This window comes from Triturus cristatus, chromosome 7 (assembly GCF_964204655.1).
Source record: "Triturus cristatus chromosome 7, aTriCri1.1, whole genome shotgun sequence".
In the NCBI taxonomy this organism is placed as follows: Eukaryota; Metazoa; Chordata; class Amphibia; order Caudata; family Salamandridae; genus Triturus; species Triturus cristatus.
Window position 1 is genome coordinate 1,421,950,417 of NC_140590.1, and position 21,591 is coordinate 1,421,972,007.

Consider the following 21,591-nt stretch of genomic DNA (forward strand, 5'->3'; position numbering starts at 1 on the left):
AAGGCACCGCCGGCTGCCGATCAAGGGAAGAACCGAGGGCAGGAGGAACCTGCCTCGGCATCCGCGCCCCGTGTGACGGATAGGCCACCGGAGGTGATGGACCAGGAGTCCGCGGAGGGGGATGTTACCGAACTGGAGAACCTACCCATCCCGGCCGAGTGGCACGTGGAGGGAGGGCCGACCAGGGAGGAATCCTGCAAGGGCCAGAGGGAGTGTCCTACCCTTGAGGGACTGAGGCGACAGGCCGAAGCCCAGGCAGCAGGGAACGTTGAGGGGAACTACAACATTTACTGGGAGGATGGCCTCCTCTACAGTGAACCCAAGGCACCCATGCACGGTTCGTCACGGGCCTTGGTTGTCCCTCAACGTTATCGAGCCTTCCTCCTGGAATTGGCTCATGAGATCCCCTTGGCAGGACACCTGGGGCAAGACAAGACCTTTGCCCGTCTTGTCCCACACTTTTATTGGCCTCAAATGAAAGTGTCGTCCGACACCTACTGCCGGACATGTGTGTCTTGTCAAGCCAGTGGGAAAACAGGGGTGAAGCTGAAAGCTCCCCTGGAACCACTTCCTGTCGTTAGCACCCCCTTTGAAAGGGTGGGCATCGACATTGTGGGTCCGTTAGATCCGCCTACTACAGCTGGTCACAGGTTTATCCTGGTTCTGGTGGATCATGCCACACGGCACCCAGAGGCTATACCTCTGAGGACCATTACTGCACCTGTTGTGGCAAGGGCCCTGATGGGAATCTTTACCCGAGTGGGTTTTCCCAAGGAAGTTGTGTCCGACAGGGGGACCAACTTCATGTCAGCATACATGCGGGCTATGTGGAAGGAGTGTGGAGTGACCTACCGGTTCACCACCCCTTACCATCCCCAGACCAATGGTCTGGTGGAGAGGTTCAATAAAACCTTGAAAGGCATGATCAGAAGTCTGCCTGAAAGCCTGCGGAGGAAATGGGACGTCCTCCTACCCTGTCTATTGTTTTCTTACAGGGAAGTGCCACAGAAGGGAGTGGGCTCAGCCCCTTCGAGCTTTTGTATGGGCACCCTGTGCGTGGACCTCTCGGCCTGGTGAGAGACGGATGGGAAAGAACTCCCAGAAAGCTTCCCCAGGACGTGGTGAGCTACATGCTGGCCTTCTGGAGCCAAATGGCTAAGTTGTGGAAGCAAGCTTCTGACAACTTGGAAGCCAGCCAAGCAGTGATGTAAATGTCAAATGTAAATGTAAATGTAAATGTCAAGGTACTTATAGAGCGCACTGTCACCAGACGGCCACCTTGCGGTGTCGCCTTTGCGGTTTCCTGGCGCTGATACTCCTACCGCTGTGGAACCCCTCCTGGCTTTCCCTGTGAAGTGTCCACTCCTGGGCACCCCCAGGGTGAAGCCAGGCATCCTTAGCGCTGTTGGGGCCGGTGTGGAGGCTAAGCAAGCTATTGCCCAGAGTTGCAGCGTGGGGCCCATGATTAGAATAGGCACCGAGGCGAGAATAGGTAGGTCCGAGGAAATTGAGCCCGAGCCCCACCGAGGCGGGAATCGAACCCTGGTCCCTGGCCAGAACTCTGCTTCAGGGTCTGCCGCTCTAACCATTGAGCCACACTCCTCCACTGAAGGCGTGGTATGACCACAATGCTCATCCGGTGGAGTTGGAGCCTGGCCAGAAGGTGTGGGTGATCGAACCAGGAGAGCTTAGCGCCCTCCAGGATCGCTGGTCAGGACCCTTTGATGTGTTGGAGAAGAACGGTAAGGCGAACTACTTGGTGGATCTGAAGACCCCTCGCCAGCCCCTACGGGTGCTGCATGCCAACCGCCTCAAACCCCACCATGAGAGGCCCGAAGTCATCTTGCTGATGGTGACTGACGCAGCAGAGGACGTGGAAAGCGAGCCTCTCCCCGACTTATTTGCGTCTCAAGAGAAGGATGGGTTGGTGGAGGGAGTGATTCTCTCCCCGTCCCTAACTCCTGAACAGCAGGAGGACTGCCGCCAGGTCCTGGGGCAGTACTCTTCGTTGTTCTCCCTTGTTCCGGGTAGGACTCACCTGTGCGTCCATGATGTGGACACAGGAGACAGCCCACCTGTGAAGTCAAAGATCTACCGGATGACAGACAAGGTGAAGGCCAGCATTCACAGTGAAGTCACTAAGATGCTGGAGCTAGGAGTGATTGAACCTTCCAACAGCCCCTGGTCCAGTCCGGTGGTATTAGAACCAAAAGCTGTACCACCGGGTGCCCAACCGGAACTGAGGTTCTGTGTGGACTACCGGGGACTGAACTCAGTAACCAAGACTGATGCCCATCCGATCCCGAGGGCGGATGAACTGATTGACCGGCTGGGAGCTGCCCAATATCTGAGTACCTTTGACCTTACTTCTGGGTACTGGCAGATCTCTCTGACTGATGGAGCTAAGGAAAGGTCAGCCTTCTCCACGCCCAAGGGCCACCACCAGTTCTGCGTGATGCCCTTTGGGCTCAAGAACGCACCTGCCACGTTTCAGCGTCTGGTGAACCAGATCCTCGCCGGGATGGAGAGTTTCTCTGCTGCTTATCTGGACGACATTGCCGTCTTCAGTAACAGCTGGAAGGATCATTTGCGTCACCTGCAAGCTGTTCTCCAGGCCCTGAAGCACGCTGGTTTAACGATCAAGGCCAGTAAATGCCAGATCGGGCAGGGGTCGGTAGTGTACCTTGGACACTTGGTGGGTAGGGGAGCGGTGCAACCCCTCCAGGCGAAAATCGAGGCCATCATGGCCTGGGAACCCCCCAAGACTCAGACCGAGGTCCGAGCTTTTCTGGGCCTCACCGGATATTACCGCCGCTTCGTGAAGGGATATGGTACCATTGTGGCCCCCCTCACGGAGTTTACGTCCAAGAAGCAACCTCGACGGGTAGTCTGGACGGAGGCTTGTCAGCAGGCCTTTGTGAAACTGAAGCAAGCCATGTGCGAGGCCCCGGTCTTAAGGGCCCCAGACTTTTCCAAGGAGTTCATTGTCCAGACGGATGCATCGGAACATGGCATTGGGGCAGTATTATCGCAACTCAATGAAGAGGGTCTGGATCAACCCGTGGTCTTCCTATCCCGGAGACTACTTCCCAAGGAACAGAAGTGGAGTGCAATAGAGCGTGAAGCCTTTGCAGTGGTATGGGCTCTGAAGAAGTTGCGGCCATACCTGTTTGGCTCGCACTTCCTAGTTCAGACCGACCACAGACTCCTTCGGTGGCTGATGCAGATGAAGGGGAGAATCCCAAGTTGCTAAGGTGGTCTATCTCCCTACAGGGAATGGACTTTCAGGTGGAACATCGGCCTGGAGTGGACCACGCCAATGCAGACGGTCTCTCAAGGTATTTCCGCCTTAGTGATGAGAACTCCCAAGGGGTTGGGTAGCCCTCACCACTTTCAGCTGGGGGGGACGCGTGTTAGACCTGTCAGCCCTTTGGGTGGTCCCTCCTCATCATTATTTATTTTGTCCCACTTCTGCCTCAAACCCTGTTATAATTTTTCCTTTTTGGGAACCACCAGACTTTTTAGTGTTGATGCAGGGTCAGGGAGCCATTTTCCCTACCCCTGGAACTTCTGTCTGAGGGCCTGAGACACAAAATGGTGGCCACCCATTGTCACCTGAGACACATCTAGAACCTCCTGGAACATTCTAGAATCCTGTGATAGTGGGAGGCAGTTTAGAATGTTGGGAGGCCATCTCAGAGTGGCAGTTGGCATCTGACTAGAGAAGAGAGAGGACAGAGATAGAAGGAGGTCGGAGTAAGGCAGCAGAGGTGGAAACCAGTGCTTGGAGTGGGGTCCAGAAACCCTCCCTTGATGCTAGTCCCTACTGACCAAGCCCAGCCTAAAGCCCTGTGTGGGACCAAGACCAGAAGAACCATCTTAAGGAACTGAACATTTGGAACAGGCCTTAAAGAGGAAGAACAGCAAGCTCCTGACCTGTTCAGCGGTGTCCTCCTGGAGTCCTGACGTCGAGAAGCCTGGAGACCTGGGGCCTGAGGTGGAGAAGCGGCGCTGACAGAAAGCAGACGTCGTACCCGGAGCCGCCAGAGGTCGAGTGAGGGCGCCGACGGAGGTCGTGGAGAGGCACCGGAGGTCAAGTACGGAGTCACCTGAGGTCGAGTGAGGACGCCGACGGAGGTCGTGGAGAGGCCCCGGAGGTCGAGTACGGAGTCACCTGAGGTCGAGGTGAGGCGTCGACGTAGGAGTGAAGTCCGCCCATCGGAGTCGCCGGAAACTAAAGTGAAGTATACAAAAGCAAACAGTCGTACGACTGACCACAGGCTAAGCACATCAAAAGATTAAGTACAGGAATTCATATATAGTCTGTGCAATCGCATCCGGAGTACGTCGTACTTATACCCCACTGGAAACCAGATAGATACAAAATTGAAGAAAATGATGGTGCACCAGCATAAAGTCAAATTAGTCCATGTGTTTTCCAATTTTAACTTCTTTAATAGTTTTTCAGTTATAAAATCTTGGACATCAGCCAACGCGTTTCGTTCCTAGAGGAACTTCATCAGGGCGAATATATCATCGCGTCTCCGAGAGGTCGCTTAAGAAGGTCAAATTACCTATTTGTATAGAATCAATGTTCTCGAACTTAATATTGAATGCTAGGTATTTCCTCAAGATTCATAGTAAGTGTATTTTGTATTGTATTAAAGGCCCAAGTCCTAGCCCTTAGTAGGGGCCTAATTAATGGCCTATGAACCGTTGAGGTATCGTAGATCGCGGTCAAAGTACCGAGGCTCCGTTCCAATCGTTTGGCTAACTAAAGTGAAGCGCGCCGGAGGTCGGGAGTGGAGATCGCACTCCGGAGACACCCGGAAGCGGAGAGACCGTGTCCCTGCGACGCCGGAAGGCGACATCGAGTCGAGACCGCCCAGCGACATTGAGTCGAGACCGCCCAGCGACATCGAGTCGAGACCGCCCAGCGACATCGAGTCGAGACCGCCCAGCGACATCGAGTCGAGACCGCCCAGCGACATCGAGTCGAGACCGCCCAGCGACGTCGAGTCGAGACCGCCCAGCGACATCGATCCGGAGCCGCCTCACGGCGTCGACACGGCGCCGAGCGGAGCCGATCGTCGAGGAAGGGACAGTAAGTGGTAGAGGGGGCGTCTGAGGCCCCGTGGAGCCCTAAAAGACCATTCTAGGGGTTAGAGGGGTGTTAGGACCAGCCTGGGAGTGCCAGGGGTGAACTGAGACTGGTATAGTGACCTCTGCAAAGGGCTGTGTAGTTTGGAGGGCCAGATCTTCAGATTACCCTTGTTCTGCCTCAGCTTAGGCCCAGCCTTGACCAATCTAGGTGGGACACCCCCCCATGCCATCTGAATGTCCATAAGCTGTGTTTGGGCAAAGTAAAACCAAGTGACCTCATGAAAGTGATCTGATCTGTAATTGTCATTGATTGTGTTTCCTTATTTATTGAAGGTGCTTTATTTATTGTCTTCCACTAATTTATTCTTGCACTGTATTTATTGACTGACTGTATTTATTTGCCGTCTATATTTATTGCACCCCTATTTATTCTTTGCTTAATGATGACCTGAACTTATTTATTGAGATCCCGAAGTAGCATTGTTTATTTGACCTGCTCTTTTGAAGGAAAATCCTATTGTATTGTATTTATGATGTGAAGCCTGCAACTAAGAGAAAATAAGATAAAGACATATATATTTTCATCTTGACTTCCATAATTATTTTACGGTGTAGTGTCGTTTTTGGAACGGATGAACGCATGGTTATTGTGAGGGTGTGACGTACGCTTAACACGGTGCCTGACCCCCAACCGCTCGAGCCAAGCTACCACTGTGCTGGGAACCTGGTGACTGCTAACCCGGTTGCCCGGTTTCCAACAGACCTACACTACAGCACAGAGGAGGGTTTCTCTGAAACATCTAGTGTGCTTTGAGATTATAAAACTTGGGTTTGTTGACTTGGAGACTGGGATTTGTTTTGGAGTCTGAATGGGGACGGACTCGTCTACGTCAGCGCAGCAGGTTCCGGTTTTGATGATTCTCTTGACCCCCCTGTGAATCCCTCAGTCTCAAGTGGGCCAAGATGAAGTTTGCAGCCGGTGATGTGTTTTATTTTTGATTGTTGACATTGTGATGTGAGAGTGTCTGTGTGCACATTCAAGCCTCCAGTGGCTATAATCATCGTTGTGATGTGTGAGTGTCTGTGTGCACATTAATGTCTTCAGTGTTTGTAATCATCTGATGTATTTTGTGTATATATGATTTCTTGCAGCGACGTTCAGTATTATCTGCTGGTATTTCATTTCATATTTTTACAGTTGCATTTGCCTACTTATAAGTGTGATATTATTGCTTGCACATATATATATAGATATATAGATACATATATCCATATACATTTGAATGTTGTTCATTTGACACCTGAGAAAGCCTTTCTGTCAGAGAGTAATGCACAAATAAAACCCCATGCCTTGTTCTGAAAACAGTCTTTTGATGTGTCTCATTTTATAAATGTGAAATCCCTTTCCTGGTGGTTTCGTTTCTATTGCTTCGTGGTGTTTGAGCCTTTGTGCGGGAGAGCGGTATTTTCTATTATTTGGGAGGGCGAAGCAATACATTCTGTTAACATGTCTCTGAGGTAAGGCTGCTGGAGCTTATGGTCTTTTGCACATTGGTATTTGTGTCGAAAATATTTGATCAAGCAATTTGTTTTAAACAACTTAGTTAAGTTACATGGGTTTAGAGAATGGTGAACTTACCCAGTATGGTGTTGGGTGTCTTCAATCCACTTTACAACATATATTTGTAAGGAATCGGATTAAAACCTTTTTGACGATTCATGTGCATTTGTAGCATCTTTTTAAATGTTTCCTCCATTCGAAATCTGAATTTTATTACTCAATATCTGCACATTTTTCCCAAATATACAAATGTACATTAAACTTTCAGAAAATGTCACTCTAAAATCAGTGTAGTGTCCTGCCAAGGGCCGCAAAAAAATTGATAACACAATGGGTAGAGCAACAATGAAAGATACAGGTAGCCTGAAAGGAGAAGTTCAGAAAATTCTGAAAGGTATTTTTCCCTGGGGGGCAGCCTTGAAATTACAACATGTTGAGCAACTGCCCATGCCTTAATACCTCTTGTCTACTTTAAACTTTCAGTGTTGTCAGGATCAGAACTGTAAATTCAAAAGCTACATGGCAATCCACTGCAAGGAGGATGGTGTTAGATTTTAAGAGGTATAGACACCAGCCGCCACCTACTTTTTATTTAAGTATATTATAATAGTTCTTGGCTTCTGATATTCCAGGGTAGTCAGATATGTTGCCCTTTCATTACTGCTACCAGCTGTGATGCCTTAGGTTTTTTGAGGGGTGGAGGGGTCTGTTCTTGTCCTGTTAGTCCTGGCATATTTGGCATGGTTCTCCCCTAACCTTCTTCGTCGCTCTGTTTTTGGCAGCTCCATTTTTTTTAGCCCAGTGTTTGTCAGCCCAATGTTTGTCAGCCCAGTGTTTCTCAGCTCAGTGTTTTTGTCGACCCAGTGTTTGTCGGCCCAGTGTTTGTCGGCCCAGTGTTTGGCAGCTAAATATTTGGAGGCTCAATTTTTGACCACTCTGTTTTTGCAGCATAGTTTTTGGCTTGCCCTATTTTGGTGGCTTTTTATTGTTCATTTCTTTTGATGGGCATGTTGATATTTTTTTTGTCACTAACTGGAACTCTCTGAGTTAAGCCTATCCGGACTTATGCTCTTGTGCACATTGGTTTGTTGTGTTGAAATAATATAAAGATATTTATTTAAAAAGCTTTGTTTAGTCAAATAAGCTTAGAGAATGGTGATCCGGTCTGAGAAGATGGTGGCTATTTTTTGCCACTTTAAGACACGTATTCATAAGGATACTGGGTAAGGACTTTTGTATGATTAATTTCTACTTGTGGTACCTAATGGATATTAAACTTTCAGAAAATGGCACTCAAAGGTCACTGTAATTTTTTGCCCAGGGTTCCAAAACATTGATAACATGACAGTGGATAGAGCAACAGTGAGAGTTAGAGGTCGCCTTAAGAGAGGTTCAAAAACTTTCCACAGGGGCAGCCTAGAAGATAGGACGCCATGAGCAACTGCCCATGCCTTAATTCCTCTGGCGCACTGGAAGCTACAGCAATGTCAAAACTGGAACTGTAGATTCCCTTTTCAGCGGCTCTGCAGTTATTTTCACTAACTGAACCGCTATGTTAATAGAATACTGCTGCCCTGTGTCTGAGTTAATTCTATCGGAGCTTATGGTCTTGGGCACATCATGTGTGTTGAAAAACTTTACTAGGACAATTTTTACAACTTTGTTTTGTCACACAGGCTTAGAGAATGGTGATTTTGTCTAAAACGTTGTTGGGTGTCTTCAATCCAGTGTCACAAAAAATGTCACTCAAACATCAGTCTAATGTATTTTTCAGGACCCCAAAACCCCAAAATTCTTAAACAGTGGGTAGTTTGACAGCGAGAGGTACAAGTAGCGTGCAAAGAGTGGTTAAGAAACTTGTGAAAGATCACTTTCCTTGGGGTCAGCCTAGAAGATAGGACACCTTGAGCAACTGCCCATGCCTTAATACCTCTGGCATACTTGAAGCTTCAACAATGTCAGGAATGGAACTGCAAATTCAAAAGCTACACCACAACCCACTGAAAGGAGGCTGGTGGTAGCTTTTTGGAGGCATAGACACTTGGTGCCACCTACTCTTTAATTGGGTATATTATGATATATTCCAAGGTAATCAGATGTGTTGCCTCTTGAGTACTATTAACAGATGTGATGGCTTTTTTTGTTTGGGGGGGTGCGAGTGCTGGTTCTTAGCTTGTTGGATATATCCTAATTGGCATGGGTCTCCCCTAACTTTTTGCCTTCAACCCTCCTGTGCTTGACGGCTCTGTTCTTGGCAGCTCTGTTCTTGCCGGCTCGGTTTTTGGTGCTCCTTCTATTGTGCTGCCTTTCTTTTGATCGATATCTTAATGTTTGTATTGCCACTAACTGAATCACTATTATGTTAACAGAATACTACTGAGTTAAGCCTGTCCGAGGTTATGATCTTGTATGCATTGGTCTGTTATGTGTCAAAAAATGTAATAAAAATATTTATTTAAAACTTTATTTAGTCAAATGGTGATCCCGTCTGACAAGGTGTTGGGCGTCTTTAATCCTCTTTAAGACGTATATTCATAAGGATCCTTAGCAAGGACTGGTATGATTCATGTGTTGTTGTGGATCTAATGTAAGCTTTACTCGATCTCATCCATTATTTCACCAAAAGTTCCAATCCATTATCCATCCATTCTATACCCACTCTTTCTTTTAACCATCCCTTCAGCCATCATCCCTTTACCCTCCCATGCACCCTTTCACCCACCATTCACTTGTATACCATTTCACCCATCCTTTTTCCTAACCTTCCATTCTTCCTTGTTTCCCTCAAGCCATCAACGCTCATTATGTGAGCTTTTGCTGAGTTGCAAATAGAAGAGGACATAACTCAACCACCACTGCAGCTGGTAAAGCGGAGGAGGGGGTCACGATCACAACTCGATGATGCCCAGGTAACTAGTGAGTATACTAGTAATTGTCCATAAACAAGCAATTATGTGGCTTACCAGTGCCCATCCCTGTCACCATATTTCACTCTCCAACTGACATGACTTCTGCAGCGACACTTCAGCCGGCATCACCAGTGGTCTGTGTGGTTAGAATAAAAACATTGCAAATTTTTTTAGATGCCAAGTACGCCTCCCCTTAATTTTTTCAATCAAAAAAACACTACCACAATCCATACTTCACTTCATTTCAGTTAGCACTGAGGTATCTTCTAACAAAAAACTATCATTCTGGGCATTTTTTTGGTTGACAATGTTAGACAAGCCAAGTAGTGATGCCAACCAAACAATGTATGTAATAGAAAGGCAGAACTATAACCTGATGATCATGATGACTTAGTCATTGAAGCACAATGAAGGGGTGAAATTATGGCCAATTAAAGATACAATGTATTGGTTGGCAAATGCAATAGGACCTCATACTTTCCAGTCATGCTGCTCTTAGGGAAACTGCTGGTATACTGTATAAATGAATTACACAGCACAACATGGGGGGTGGAGGGGTCCTTGGCCGCTCTCATATTAACTATTAGATTAGGAGCAAGAAAATGAAAGTCTTCTCAACACATACATTGTGAAAATTATTACACTAGCTTACTTGAGCCTGCAAACTTCATGGTAGACAAAAGAGTATGAACAATGCGTTCTTAGTCTTACAGTACCACAAACTATAGAGGAAAGAGGGAAAGATTACTAACAAAGCAGAAGATAAGTGAACTATAGACTGGAAAAAGTCAGCTACCAAAATAAAAAACATTCAATAAAAAAAGGAACACCACAGAAAAACAGACGGAAAATGAATCTAAGACGGTCCAGAACACTAAACAAGTGTGTAATTAAAAGAGGTGTCCACCTTTGGGATTTCTAGGTAACCGGTCACATGGGGCGTAACAGAATCTCCAGTATCATTTTATTCTGCTTCGGCTGCAGCAGTGTAGTCTCTGAGCATTCACCAGAGAGTCTGCTTCAGCTTACAAACGTCTAAGCTTATACACATTTGTAATTTCATAGGAAAGAGTGGAAAACAATGATCTCAGCAAAACAATTATCATAAAACATAAAGGTCCTTGAGAAATGCAGCTGTAGCAGGAATATTTCAGACAGCTTGCCATGTATTATTAACAATAGTTGATCCGTTTCCTTCTTTTCTCACAATGTCTGGTTACACAAACCATTATTCACTGACCTTGACAACACAATGGGAAGTTTGTAGTATTCATAACTAATCTCAAAATCAGCTTCATTACCGGCTTCCAGGCCTGGTAACATTTTACAAAACTAAGTGAGAGATAAATTCTTTCCTTTAGTGATCTTTGAATTGGAAGGAAAACATTCTGCAGGGGAAGCTTTTCTTGAGGCACTTAATTCAACTAACCTTTCCGTAAACCCAGCTGCACTCAGCTAAACTAGATAAACATGATTATCCCTGGAATAAGTTGATGTAGAGGATACAGAAGAGAGAAAAATCAATATTAGAAACGAAGATCACTTTCACCACTTAAAGCCCTGGCATTGGTGACTGTAATGTCCAAATGATAGTCAGACACCTAGTATCACCTCTTCGGCTATATCTGCTGGAGAGTCTTCAGGTCTCATCAGTCGTGCATGGGGAGAGTTCCTGCACCATGTAAGCTTCAGTAAGTTTTAATCACAGCTTCCAACTCTGACATTTATCTGTTTTTGATGCGCTGAAGCGTGGCTTTTCTGTGCCATATGAGTGGCACTTAATTGTAAGTAAATCAAAGCAGTTACAGCCATGTAATGAGATACATGTTAGGAAGAGACCCTTTGGTGCGACCCAATGGTTTAAACAATCCATATCGCAAAGTAACCTTGGCCATAAAGCTGGGACTGGGTGACGGCATTGGTCGCACAAGTCAAGGGGCTCTGTAATGAGCTTATCATATCCCTTTCAAACCAATCCCTCACCCCACACATACAAATGGTGATTTTAAAATGTTCTGTTTAGCTTGCTTATGCTAAACATAGGACCCACAAACATTGATTTTTTTTTATCAGCGAAACTATTGTGATCTGTTATTTCAGTCCAAATAAAGTGAACCAAGACAGCATTCACAGAAACACATTATATTGTTTGCTTGGTGCGCAGGACTGAGCCATGCTTTTAACTTTCATTTGTCAATGCATAATTAAATCAATTATGTTCTTGAACCCTGATGGATATCAGGGACCTGAGGAAAGTTACTATGGTACCTGCAGCGCTTTGCCAGGGATTTCTAAGCAACCCTCCAATGTCCCCAGCCCATCTGGAAAATGCCAGATGGAATGCAAGGCAAGTATGGCCCAGTAAAACAGGTTCAACTTCATCTCTCAAGGGCAACCTAAAACATAAAGTAAAAGATGAATCACTGTACAACTTCAAAGTATAAAGCACTCTACATAACAATTGTAAACAGGTTTGAGAAAGTATAAATATGATAATATTGTGTTGGGTTATACAGTATAAATCTCAGACGCCATCCTTCCTTGAAGGAACGTGTGAAGCCCTGCCAAGTGCAGCACATCTCGGCTCAGATTTGCATCACCGCAAGGGCCAGAGGATGTCACATAATTTGCTGAATACATATTCTCGCCTCTCTGCACCTCAGGGCTGCCCAGGCAGCACTAATTGAATTCATTCAGTGATACATTGCATGTACCAAGACAATCTGGGGCTGATTCTCAGAAGCTTATCGGGCGAGAGACAGGCTCAGCGCGGACACTGGTTGAATGGTGCTGTTCTTGTGCTGTCGTCCTCTCGATAAAAAATTACTACACTAAGGTGATGCAGTTTGCTGCTCAGCTTTGACCGACTCACAGTGCGTGCTTCTGTAAGAACTTAAGCGTGAGCCTGGCTGTCCAGACAACTCAAGTCATGGAAGGTGGGAGGTTTCACACTACTAAACCAGCAGCGATTGACAGAGGCCTGTTAATGTAGTTCTAAATTTGAACTCATCTCGCCAAAGTAAGGAAGTTGGTGATCAACTGAGTGAGTCATTCATTCAGTCCAAATGCTATCCCCTCTGCTTTCTCCTAGTCATGGACCATCAGCATGGTATTCTTTTTCATCGTTTCTCTTGGTGCACCATGCTATGTCACCACGTATTTCTCTCCCAGAACTCAACAGTGACTAGATCGAGCCGAAAGGTAATGTGTTGTATCTTTAAGATAACTTAGAGAATGTCAGCTGGTATAATGTTATAATCCTGTGGTTTCTTCAAAACTAGAGGAACCAGGAGTATTTAGTATCCAGGTCCTGCACACGTACCCCCAAGCGTAAACTGATATAGAAAAATTGGTGTGCCCCCGGGCAATAAGGAATCCACCATAATGTGCCCAACATGGGGTTTTCCCTTCTGATACAATGCTGTGCCGTAAGGCACTGCCTCAGATTTTAAATATCACTTTTTATTATCTCACTTTCTTTCAGGTCTCACCGCACCAGGTCTACTAGACATGTTGGTTTCTTGCAAAACTGGTTACCACTCAACTTTATTCAATACTCGAACCATCTTTGCGTTAGTGTAACAGGAAAACTCCTCTTCTTATCATACTTGGTCCTGATGAATTGCCACCAGACCCGTTAGGGGCTCCTTGAGGCAAGAAACATGTTGACCTTTTACATCACACATGCCCTTTAGGATCATTGCATCCAGCTAGGGCTACATGCTTTTAGTTAGGTTAGCGCACCACTGGAATAGAATTTAGGATATAGGGCTGCTCTAAACCTATTTTAACACCACTTTGCACTCACTGCACTACCTAGCCCATACACCCGCATGCACCAAACGGCTTCACCACCAAACGAACTTTGTGGGTGCCCGTCGGGCATTGCAGCGCCGGCCCGATGAGGAGCCGGCCCAATGATGAAGCATGACATCCTTCGGGGTGTGTGAGGGCCCTTTAACAAAGACCTGAACATTTTCACCTTCACTTAGGAACTGCACACCAATTTTTCTATGTAATCCTGTGGTACCTGAAGTCACTTGATTTCTGATATTGCCTGGGATTTGGAATATATTTTGGTAACCATGTAGGTCAACAGCATATACGCGAATATAATGCATCCACTAGGTCTTGCAGCTTTGAAATCTTTCCTGTTGACAAAATCAGCAAGCTACTATTCATATTCTCGTATGATCTTGGATTTAGCAGAATTTGTTCTTACCAACAATTCTTTTCTTTTTCAAAATACTTTGTACCATCAATTGAAAGAGAATGCGATGGGATCCAAGTTTGCTCCCACTTATGCACACCTTTTCATGGGGATGTATGAGAGGGAGCATGCCTGGGTCCGATACATGCAGAGGCATTGAGAAGGTGATTTTTTGGGGTCGATATATGGACGATGTGTTGTTAATTTGGCATGGAACTGTCCCTGATCTTATCCTGTATCATGAATATCTGAACAAACTATACGTAATATTCTTAGTCCCAGTGACACTATTACATTTATGCCATCTGTTCAAGAAACTGGGGCTACATCTTGGCTTAACATTGGCCCCATTGGATGTTTTAAATGTTCTAAGTGTGTCTGTTGCAAATATGTAACCAACAATGCAAAGACATTTAGTGATCGTGATGGGGTGCAGCAATTCAAAATGTCCTCTTTTATTAATTGCAATACGACACATTGTGTGTAGATTTTGTACTGTGTCTGTGATAAGCAATATGTTGGTTCAACTACTCGCAAGTTGAAAAAGAGATGGAAAGAGCATATTAGAGCCATCAAAAATAAAGATCCCAAGTATCCAATGGCAACACATTTCAGTGTTGAACAGTCTATTACTGATCTTCCCAATATTAGACTCATGGGCATAGAAGCAGTTAAACCCAGCAGAAGAGGAGTAGATAGAGAAAAATCTGTTGGGAGGAGAGAAAACATTTGGATAAATAAACTTAATACAGCATCTGTTGGATTGAATTTAGACAGAGAGCTCTGTACACTGACGTATAACCTTTGGTTGTGTGGTCATCTGTGGTTCTGAGCATGATGTTCAATTACTAGTTTGGGCAAGCATATCTCATTCATGGTATAAAATAGGAAATGATTATGTATTTTACTTCTAACAACATAGAGGGTTTAAACTAAGTGAGATTCTTTTTAGAATTTATAATTATCAAACTGGTACATATTAGCTGAGGTTTTACTGATATGTACGACCATTGTTTATATATGTGTTTTATTGATGTAAATGATAGGAGTGAAGATTCCGATTTTCTCATAAGCCTATCATGCCCCATGTGGCTGATATAGAACGATATTGCTGCTGGACTGTCGGAAATTACATTATGAAATAGGACGTGACATCTTGTGAGGCTGAAACAAGCCAAGTTGCTTGTACCTTCTATCAGTTCAATGGGTTTATACCCTCTTCATTTTGCATGTCAAATAGGGGTTCAAATATCCACTTAGCTGATTTAATTTTGAATTTTGCATCATTGATGTTGATAATCTAGTAAGTTATGATGTGGCGATTGATAACGTTTTTTGAAAAGTTTTCATGCCCTCAGTGGCCAAAACAAGGGTGCTATTGATCTTGATTGATGCTATCCGCTGTTGAACTCAGATGGGATACCTTATGTGGAATATTAAAGCATAGTTAATTGTGTTCCTTAATAGCTCAACGGATCAAATCCTGATTTTTCACCTTTAGTTTTGACTATTGTTTATTACGTTTTAGTAGCATATGATGTATATAGAGATTGAGAATATATATATTACACTAGCAATATTGATGTTATTGGATGTAGGAGAGTAGGGTCTGCTTTCTATGTTCACCCCCACTTTTTGCTTTTGCTTCACTGGTTTTCGACTTAGATGTGGCTGTGGGCCTGCTAATCAGACCCACAGCCCAGCTGTTCTCTCTCTAAATTCATACTATATACTTTAGGTACATAACCCAATTGGTAAGGATCACCTTCTAGGGCCCTGTACAGTGTACCTTAGGTACCCAGGGCATAGGTGTACCCTAGGCCTACCAGTGGCTGCAGCATGTATTATGCCACCCCTGGCTGGCCTTCCATTATGACACAACTGGCTGATCACTCAGCTGGGGCAAGGTCGTGTAATCACCCCTTGCTTAGGTGTAATATTCCTATACCTACCTTAGGTATAGACACATGGGTAACCTATCAGTCACTCCTATGGCAGGCCTTAACAATCCTGAAGGCAGAGTGCTTGGTAACATGTGAGATGGTGCTCTAGCATGAGCTGAGCCTGTCTGAAGCTTTCGGAACCATGTCCTTATAGCTGTTCTATGATATCGCCTACCATATACTCTTAAAGTGCCTTATAATCCTCGCGGTTATGGTAACTATGGTTTGGCTTTATCAAAACATGTCGTGTAAGGTGTCTAACACTTTGGAATACTACCCCCACACCATTTCTGGCGATGAGGATAGTATTCCCCCCTTCTAGAGGGAGAAGACATGTTGAAGACCTACTACCCGGTTAAAGTTAACCAGAGCCCCAGCGTCACAGAATGGATGCTGCTGCCACAGACACAAGTCTGACCTCCTGCTGCTGGGAGTCCTTCCAGCGAGGGAGGCTTGGACAATAGGTTTCCTGCCTTGGGAGGTGCTAGCACCACCCTAGACAGGACTTAGTGTATTGGGGCAGGGAGGGATGAATGAAACAAGACACTGCCTGGGACACACAAGGTGTCCCATGCATAGTCCGGTTCAAACCGGTGCTGGGGCACTCCCGCCCCAGTCCTGGCGCGAAACTGGACAAAGGGAAGGGGGTGTAACCACCCCCCTCCCTGGTCCCACCCATAGGAGGGACCTAGCAGGTAACCCAGCCCCCCAGATTAGTATAAGAGTGGGAGCTGAGTCCCTAGGACTTTAGATTATCCTGAAAAACTGCAACTTGAACAGAAACTCTGGACCTTCGACTACGGAAGAAGACTGAAGAATCTCCCTTGTGGCCAAGGAGTGGCCACCCTGTGCAAAAAGGCACCATCAAGCGACCTGCCGTTTGCTTTGCCCAAGTTCTACAAGGAACCGACTGCAGAGCCCGATCAGCGCCTTGACTTCCAGACTTCTCCGACCCTGATCCACATCCACAGCAAAGCTGAGATCCGTGAAGGCGACGAGAGACGTGGGACCGGCTACCTGGGAAAATTGGCTACTAGCTTCCAGCGCAGCTTCTGAGGCATCCTCGAAGTTGTGCTCTGGGGATTGAGAAGCCCCAACCCCGAGCACCATCTGCACCGAAGATCAGCCCTCCACACTCCACGAGTTCTGCATGGGGCCCTTCTGCATTTCCCTGCTCGATGCGTCTGTCCGGTTACTGGCCCGTTGGCTAGTAGCCTCAGTGACGACAAACCCTTAACTTTCCACCGCTGGTTTGGCTCCTCCAGACTGGCCCTTGCTTCCCTGTGAAAGAGAAGCACCTCAGGCCTTCCTGGTCTGCAACAGAAGCAAGTCCTTCATCCTGCGTGGGTTGCGCTTGCCAAGGCTTGTTGGGTCCCAACTCGACATCGACGCCGCCAACAGCAAGAGCCTTCGTGGGGCAGCTCGGCTCCTGGTTCTGGTCGTCTTCGACGCCTCCTGGTACCCGTGGCTGCTGCGACAAACTTCACCTCTTCACCTGCATCTTCACGACATCGCCTGGTTCCTTCCCGGCTCCTGGTTGGCGACCTAGACTCTGACCTCTCTGCTTGCAGGTATCCTTCTTCTTGATTCCCACCTTGGAATCCAACGGACACTCTTCACTGACTGCCTGTCAGCATCTTTTCTTCAGGCATCCATAGGAGTCGACAGAGAAACCCGACGCAAGTTCACACCTATGCACCCGCAGCCCGTGGGCTAGGTAAACTGAGTACTCCGGTGCTCACAGAGGTATTGACTATCCTAGGGTCTAGTTTCCAAGTCTCTAACTCCTAGCTCCTTCCGAAGTGTCCTAAAACTCTTTAATTCTAAACACTACTATTTCTATCGACTTTTACGCATTACGCGTGAGTGTTTCCACTCTGCACCTGAATCCCGTGGGCCTCCCACTGCCTAGCAACTGGTAGTATAGTGTAGCCCCAGCGATTCCCTAGGCCTAGGCCTAACCTGTGTTCGTGACAGTGGTCCTTATACCACTTACTTAGTATATGGTTTGCGTGGCCCCTCGGGCCTAACTGTATTACTTACCTTGCTTAAATAAGACTGCGTTGTACTTACCTCGAATCTCATAAAGAGTGCTGAGGGTATTTTGACTAGAATAAATACATTCTATTTTTTATATATATCTGTTGTGGTGTCCTTTCATTTGGTATTCAAGGGATTGCAAATGGTATAACAGCTGGCTTCACATGCCATACAGAGTTTAGCCTAAGACTGCTCTTGTCCATGCTACCACTAGGATAGCTGGTCTATAAGGTTGACTTTACAACCAATCACCATAAGGGTTGTTTGGACTGATACAAGGTGTACACTAGAACTAGTGACATCATATATCAGGCCAACTTCTCACATTGGTGAGCAGCGGTTGGGATCTGAGCTTGCTGTTGTGATACCATTGCAATCTTGAGATATCAAAGTGAAAGATCACAAGGATATTTGTAAGGTACATATAACATATCTTATAAATACTTAAGTTCTACTGAACTTAGTTGTTGTAGGTTGAAGGGCCTAGCACACCCTGACTACAACTACTAGAGAGGTTTTAGTAGATACAACTAGTGTAGGTAGGTGCACACACCACACCCTCACTAGATCATGTCTCTGAGAGGGGATCAAGGTGATGCTCTCTCAGGAGAGGGATATCCTAGAAAGATACCCTCCAGATATGATACCCTAACTTTTCAGGAGATGAGACAATTGTGTACCTCCAGAAAGTTAAAACAGGGTTCAAATCCTACCCTCATTTATCTAGTGGAACTCTTAGAAGAGTATGATACTCAGAGAGCCTCCCAAGATGGTACCTTAGGTACAAGTGAGGGTCTGCCCTCTGCAGAAGACTCCTCTCACCATACTGATCAAGATGAGTCAGAAGAGACTTCAGAAGATGAGGTAGACAGCCAGGTCCAAGTTAGGAGACTTAGCCAGGCTAACCTAAGCCTACATGGGAGTCAGGATGGGGTCCCCCCATTCAGACCCCCAGGTGGACTTAACCAGAGAGGTAGGAGAGGAAAATCCCCTTCAGGGGAGTCTATCCACTCCCATGTCTCTAATAGCTCCCATGCCTCTTATCATAGGGGAATGACTTCTCCACAGAGAAAAGAGCATCAGGCCAGAATGAGGGAAGCCAATCTGAGGATTGAAAGGGAAGAACTTGCCCTTGCCAAAGAGAAGCTTGCTCTGGCCAGAGAGCAAAGGTTAAGTGGGTTAGATCCCACTGGTGGCAGCACTATCCCTAAAGATAGAGACAGGACCTATGATAATAGAAACCTGAGCAAGATTGTCCCTCCCTACAAGTGTGGGGATGACATCCACAAATGGATAACTGCTTTGGAGAGGGCTTGCAAAGTACAGCAGGTTCCCCAAAGTCAATGGGCAGCTATCTTGTGGCTCTCCTTTTCTGAGAAGGGTAGAGACAAGCTCCTCACAGTTAGTGATGAGGATGCTGACAATTACACTGTCCTGAAAAGTGCTCTGATTGATGGGTTTGGCCTAACCACTGAACAATACAGGTTGTTGTTCAGGGATACCCAGAAGACACAGACTCAGGACTGGACTGACTTTGTAGATTGTGCCACTAAGGCTTTGGAAGGCTGGTTATTGGGTAGTAAGGTTAAGGACTATACAGGATTGTATAATTTGATCATGAGAGAACAAATCCTTAACAACTGTCAAAACCAGCTACTGCATCAACACTTGATTGACTCTGATCTAACTTCTCCACAGGAATTGGGAAAGAAGGCAGATAGGTGGGTCAGGACTAGAGTTAAGCAGAAATCCCATAACCAGGGCGGTGATCAGAAAAAGGCAGACCAGAAGGGTAATGAGCAGAAAACAAAAGATCAGAAGTCTTCACCAGGCCCCCAAAAGGCTCAGGGGGAGGGTGGTCCCAAAAAGGATAAAAAGAAAGATGGCCATAAGAAACCTTGGTGTAACTATTGTAAGTCCAATTCCCATTAGTATAGTGAATGCACCAAAAAGGATAAGCCCCCAGCCACCATTGCCCCTAAGGCAACTGTACCCCCTAGTCCAGCTGTAAGTGGTGGTTCCCAGCAAAAGGGTGTAATAGGGTTAACCCTGGGAACTGAAGTGGATTCTGGCCTAGTCAGAATACCCACTCAGGCTGTTCTGATCTGTGATGGGGACATAGCTTTGTCCTCTACTGTGAGCCCCAGTAACCTGGGCAAGTACAGACAGAATCCTTTTATCAACCAGAGAATGGCTCAGGCCTACAGGGACACAGGTGCTAGTGTCACAATGGTGACACATGCCTTTGTGGACCCTGGACAGATCATGCTAGGTGAGAATTACCTAGTGACCAACGCTAGCAATGCCACTACCTCCCATAGTGTGGCAATTGTTAACTTCTCCTGGGGGGGGGGGGGGGGTAACTGGCCTCAAGAAAGTTGTGGTAAGTTCAGACCTTCCTGTAGAGTGTCTGTTGGGAAATGACCTTGAAACTTCAGTGTGAGCTGAAGTGGAGTATAAGACCCATGCAGAAATGCTGGGAATAGATGCACATGTCCTTGCTGTGACTAGGTCACAGGCCAAAAGGTGTAACACTGAACAAGTGCTGGATCCTGGGAAAATGGACCAGACACAACCCAAGAGAAAGAGCAGTAGGGTTAAGGCTGTGCCTTCCCCGCTGCCTCAGGTAGAGAATCAGCCCTCACAGGAGGATGATTCTGAGAGCTCTGAAGGAACTGTCCTAGAAGAACTGGAACCTGACCAGATTGAGTTTCTTGAGACAGGGGGACCTTCAAGGGCAGACCTGAGGCAGGCACAATTAGACTGTCCTTCTCTTGAACCACTCAGACAGCAGGCTGCTGCTGAGGCTGCAGGGAATGCTCAAGGTACCCATAGAGTGTATTGGGATGAAGGGCTGCTGTACTCAGAGGCTAGGGACCCCAAGCCTGGTGCGTCCAGGAGGTTGGTCATACCATTGAGTTTCAGAGGCTGTCTTCTTACCTTGGCCCATGATATTCCCCTTGCAGGACACTTAGGCCAGAATAAGACCTGGGACAGACTTGTCCCTCACTTGCACTGGCCTCACATGTCAGAAGATACCAAGGAGTTTTGTCGCTCCTGTGTCACCTGCCAAGCCAGTGGCAAATCAGGTGGCACCACAAAGGCCCCCCTAATACCACTACCTGTGGTGGGGGTTCCCTTTGAGAGAGTGGGGATAGACATTGTAGGACCAATGGACTCCCAAACAGCATCTGGGCACAGATTCATACTGGTGATAGTGGACCATGCCACCAGGTATCCAGAGGCTATACCCCTGAGGACCACAACAGCACCTGTTGTGGCAAGGGCCCTGCTTGGAGTATTCTCCAGAGTGGGGTTTCCAAAGGAGGTTGTTTCTGACAGAGGTGCCAACTTCATGTCAGGATATTTGACTGCAATGTGGAAGGAGTGTGGTGTTAACTACAAGTTCACTACACCCTATCACCCACAGTGCAATGGGCTTGTTGGGAGATTCAACAAGACCCTAAAAGGGATGATAAAAGGGTTACCAGACAAGCTTAGGCGAAGATGGGACATCCTTTTACCCTGCCTTCTGTTTGCTTACAGTGAGGTCCCACAAAAGGGGGTTGGCTACAGCCCTTTTGAACTTTTGTTTGGGCATCCTGTAAGGGGACCCCTATGTCTAGTAAGGGAAGGATGGGAGAGACATCTCAGACAACCCAAGCTTGATATAGTGGATTATGTACTTGGCCTCCGCTCAAGGATGGCAGAGTATATGAAGAAGGCTTCTAAAAACCTTGAGGCAAGCCAAGAACTTCAAAAAGCTTGGCATGACCAAAAGGCTGTGCTGATTGTGTACCAGCCAGGACAGAAAGTGTGGGTGTT

At 46.4% G+C, this 21,591-nt stretch overlaps 1 long non-coding RNA gene across 1 annotated transcript in view; it reads left to right on the forward strand.

Moving 5' to 3' along the window:
- The window catches only part of LOC146812137 (uncharacterized), a 130,592-nt gene that overhangs the window by 71,218 nt on the left and 37,783 nt on the right, over positions 1-21,591 (forward strand). The window contains exon 2 of the long non-coding RNA XR_014965874.1: positions 9,454-9,573. This is a non-coding gene — a long non-coding RNA (uncharacterized LOC146812137). The remainder of the gene's footprint in view (positions 1-9,453; positions 9,574-21,591) is intronic.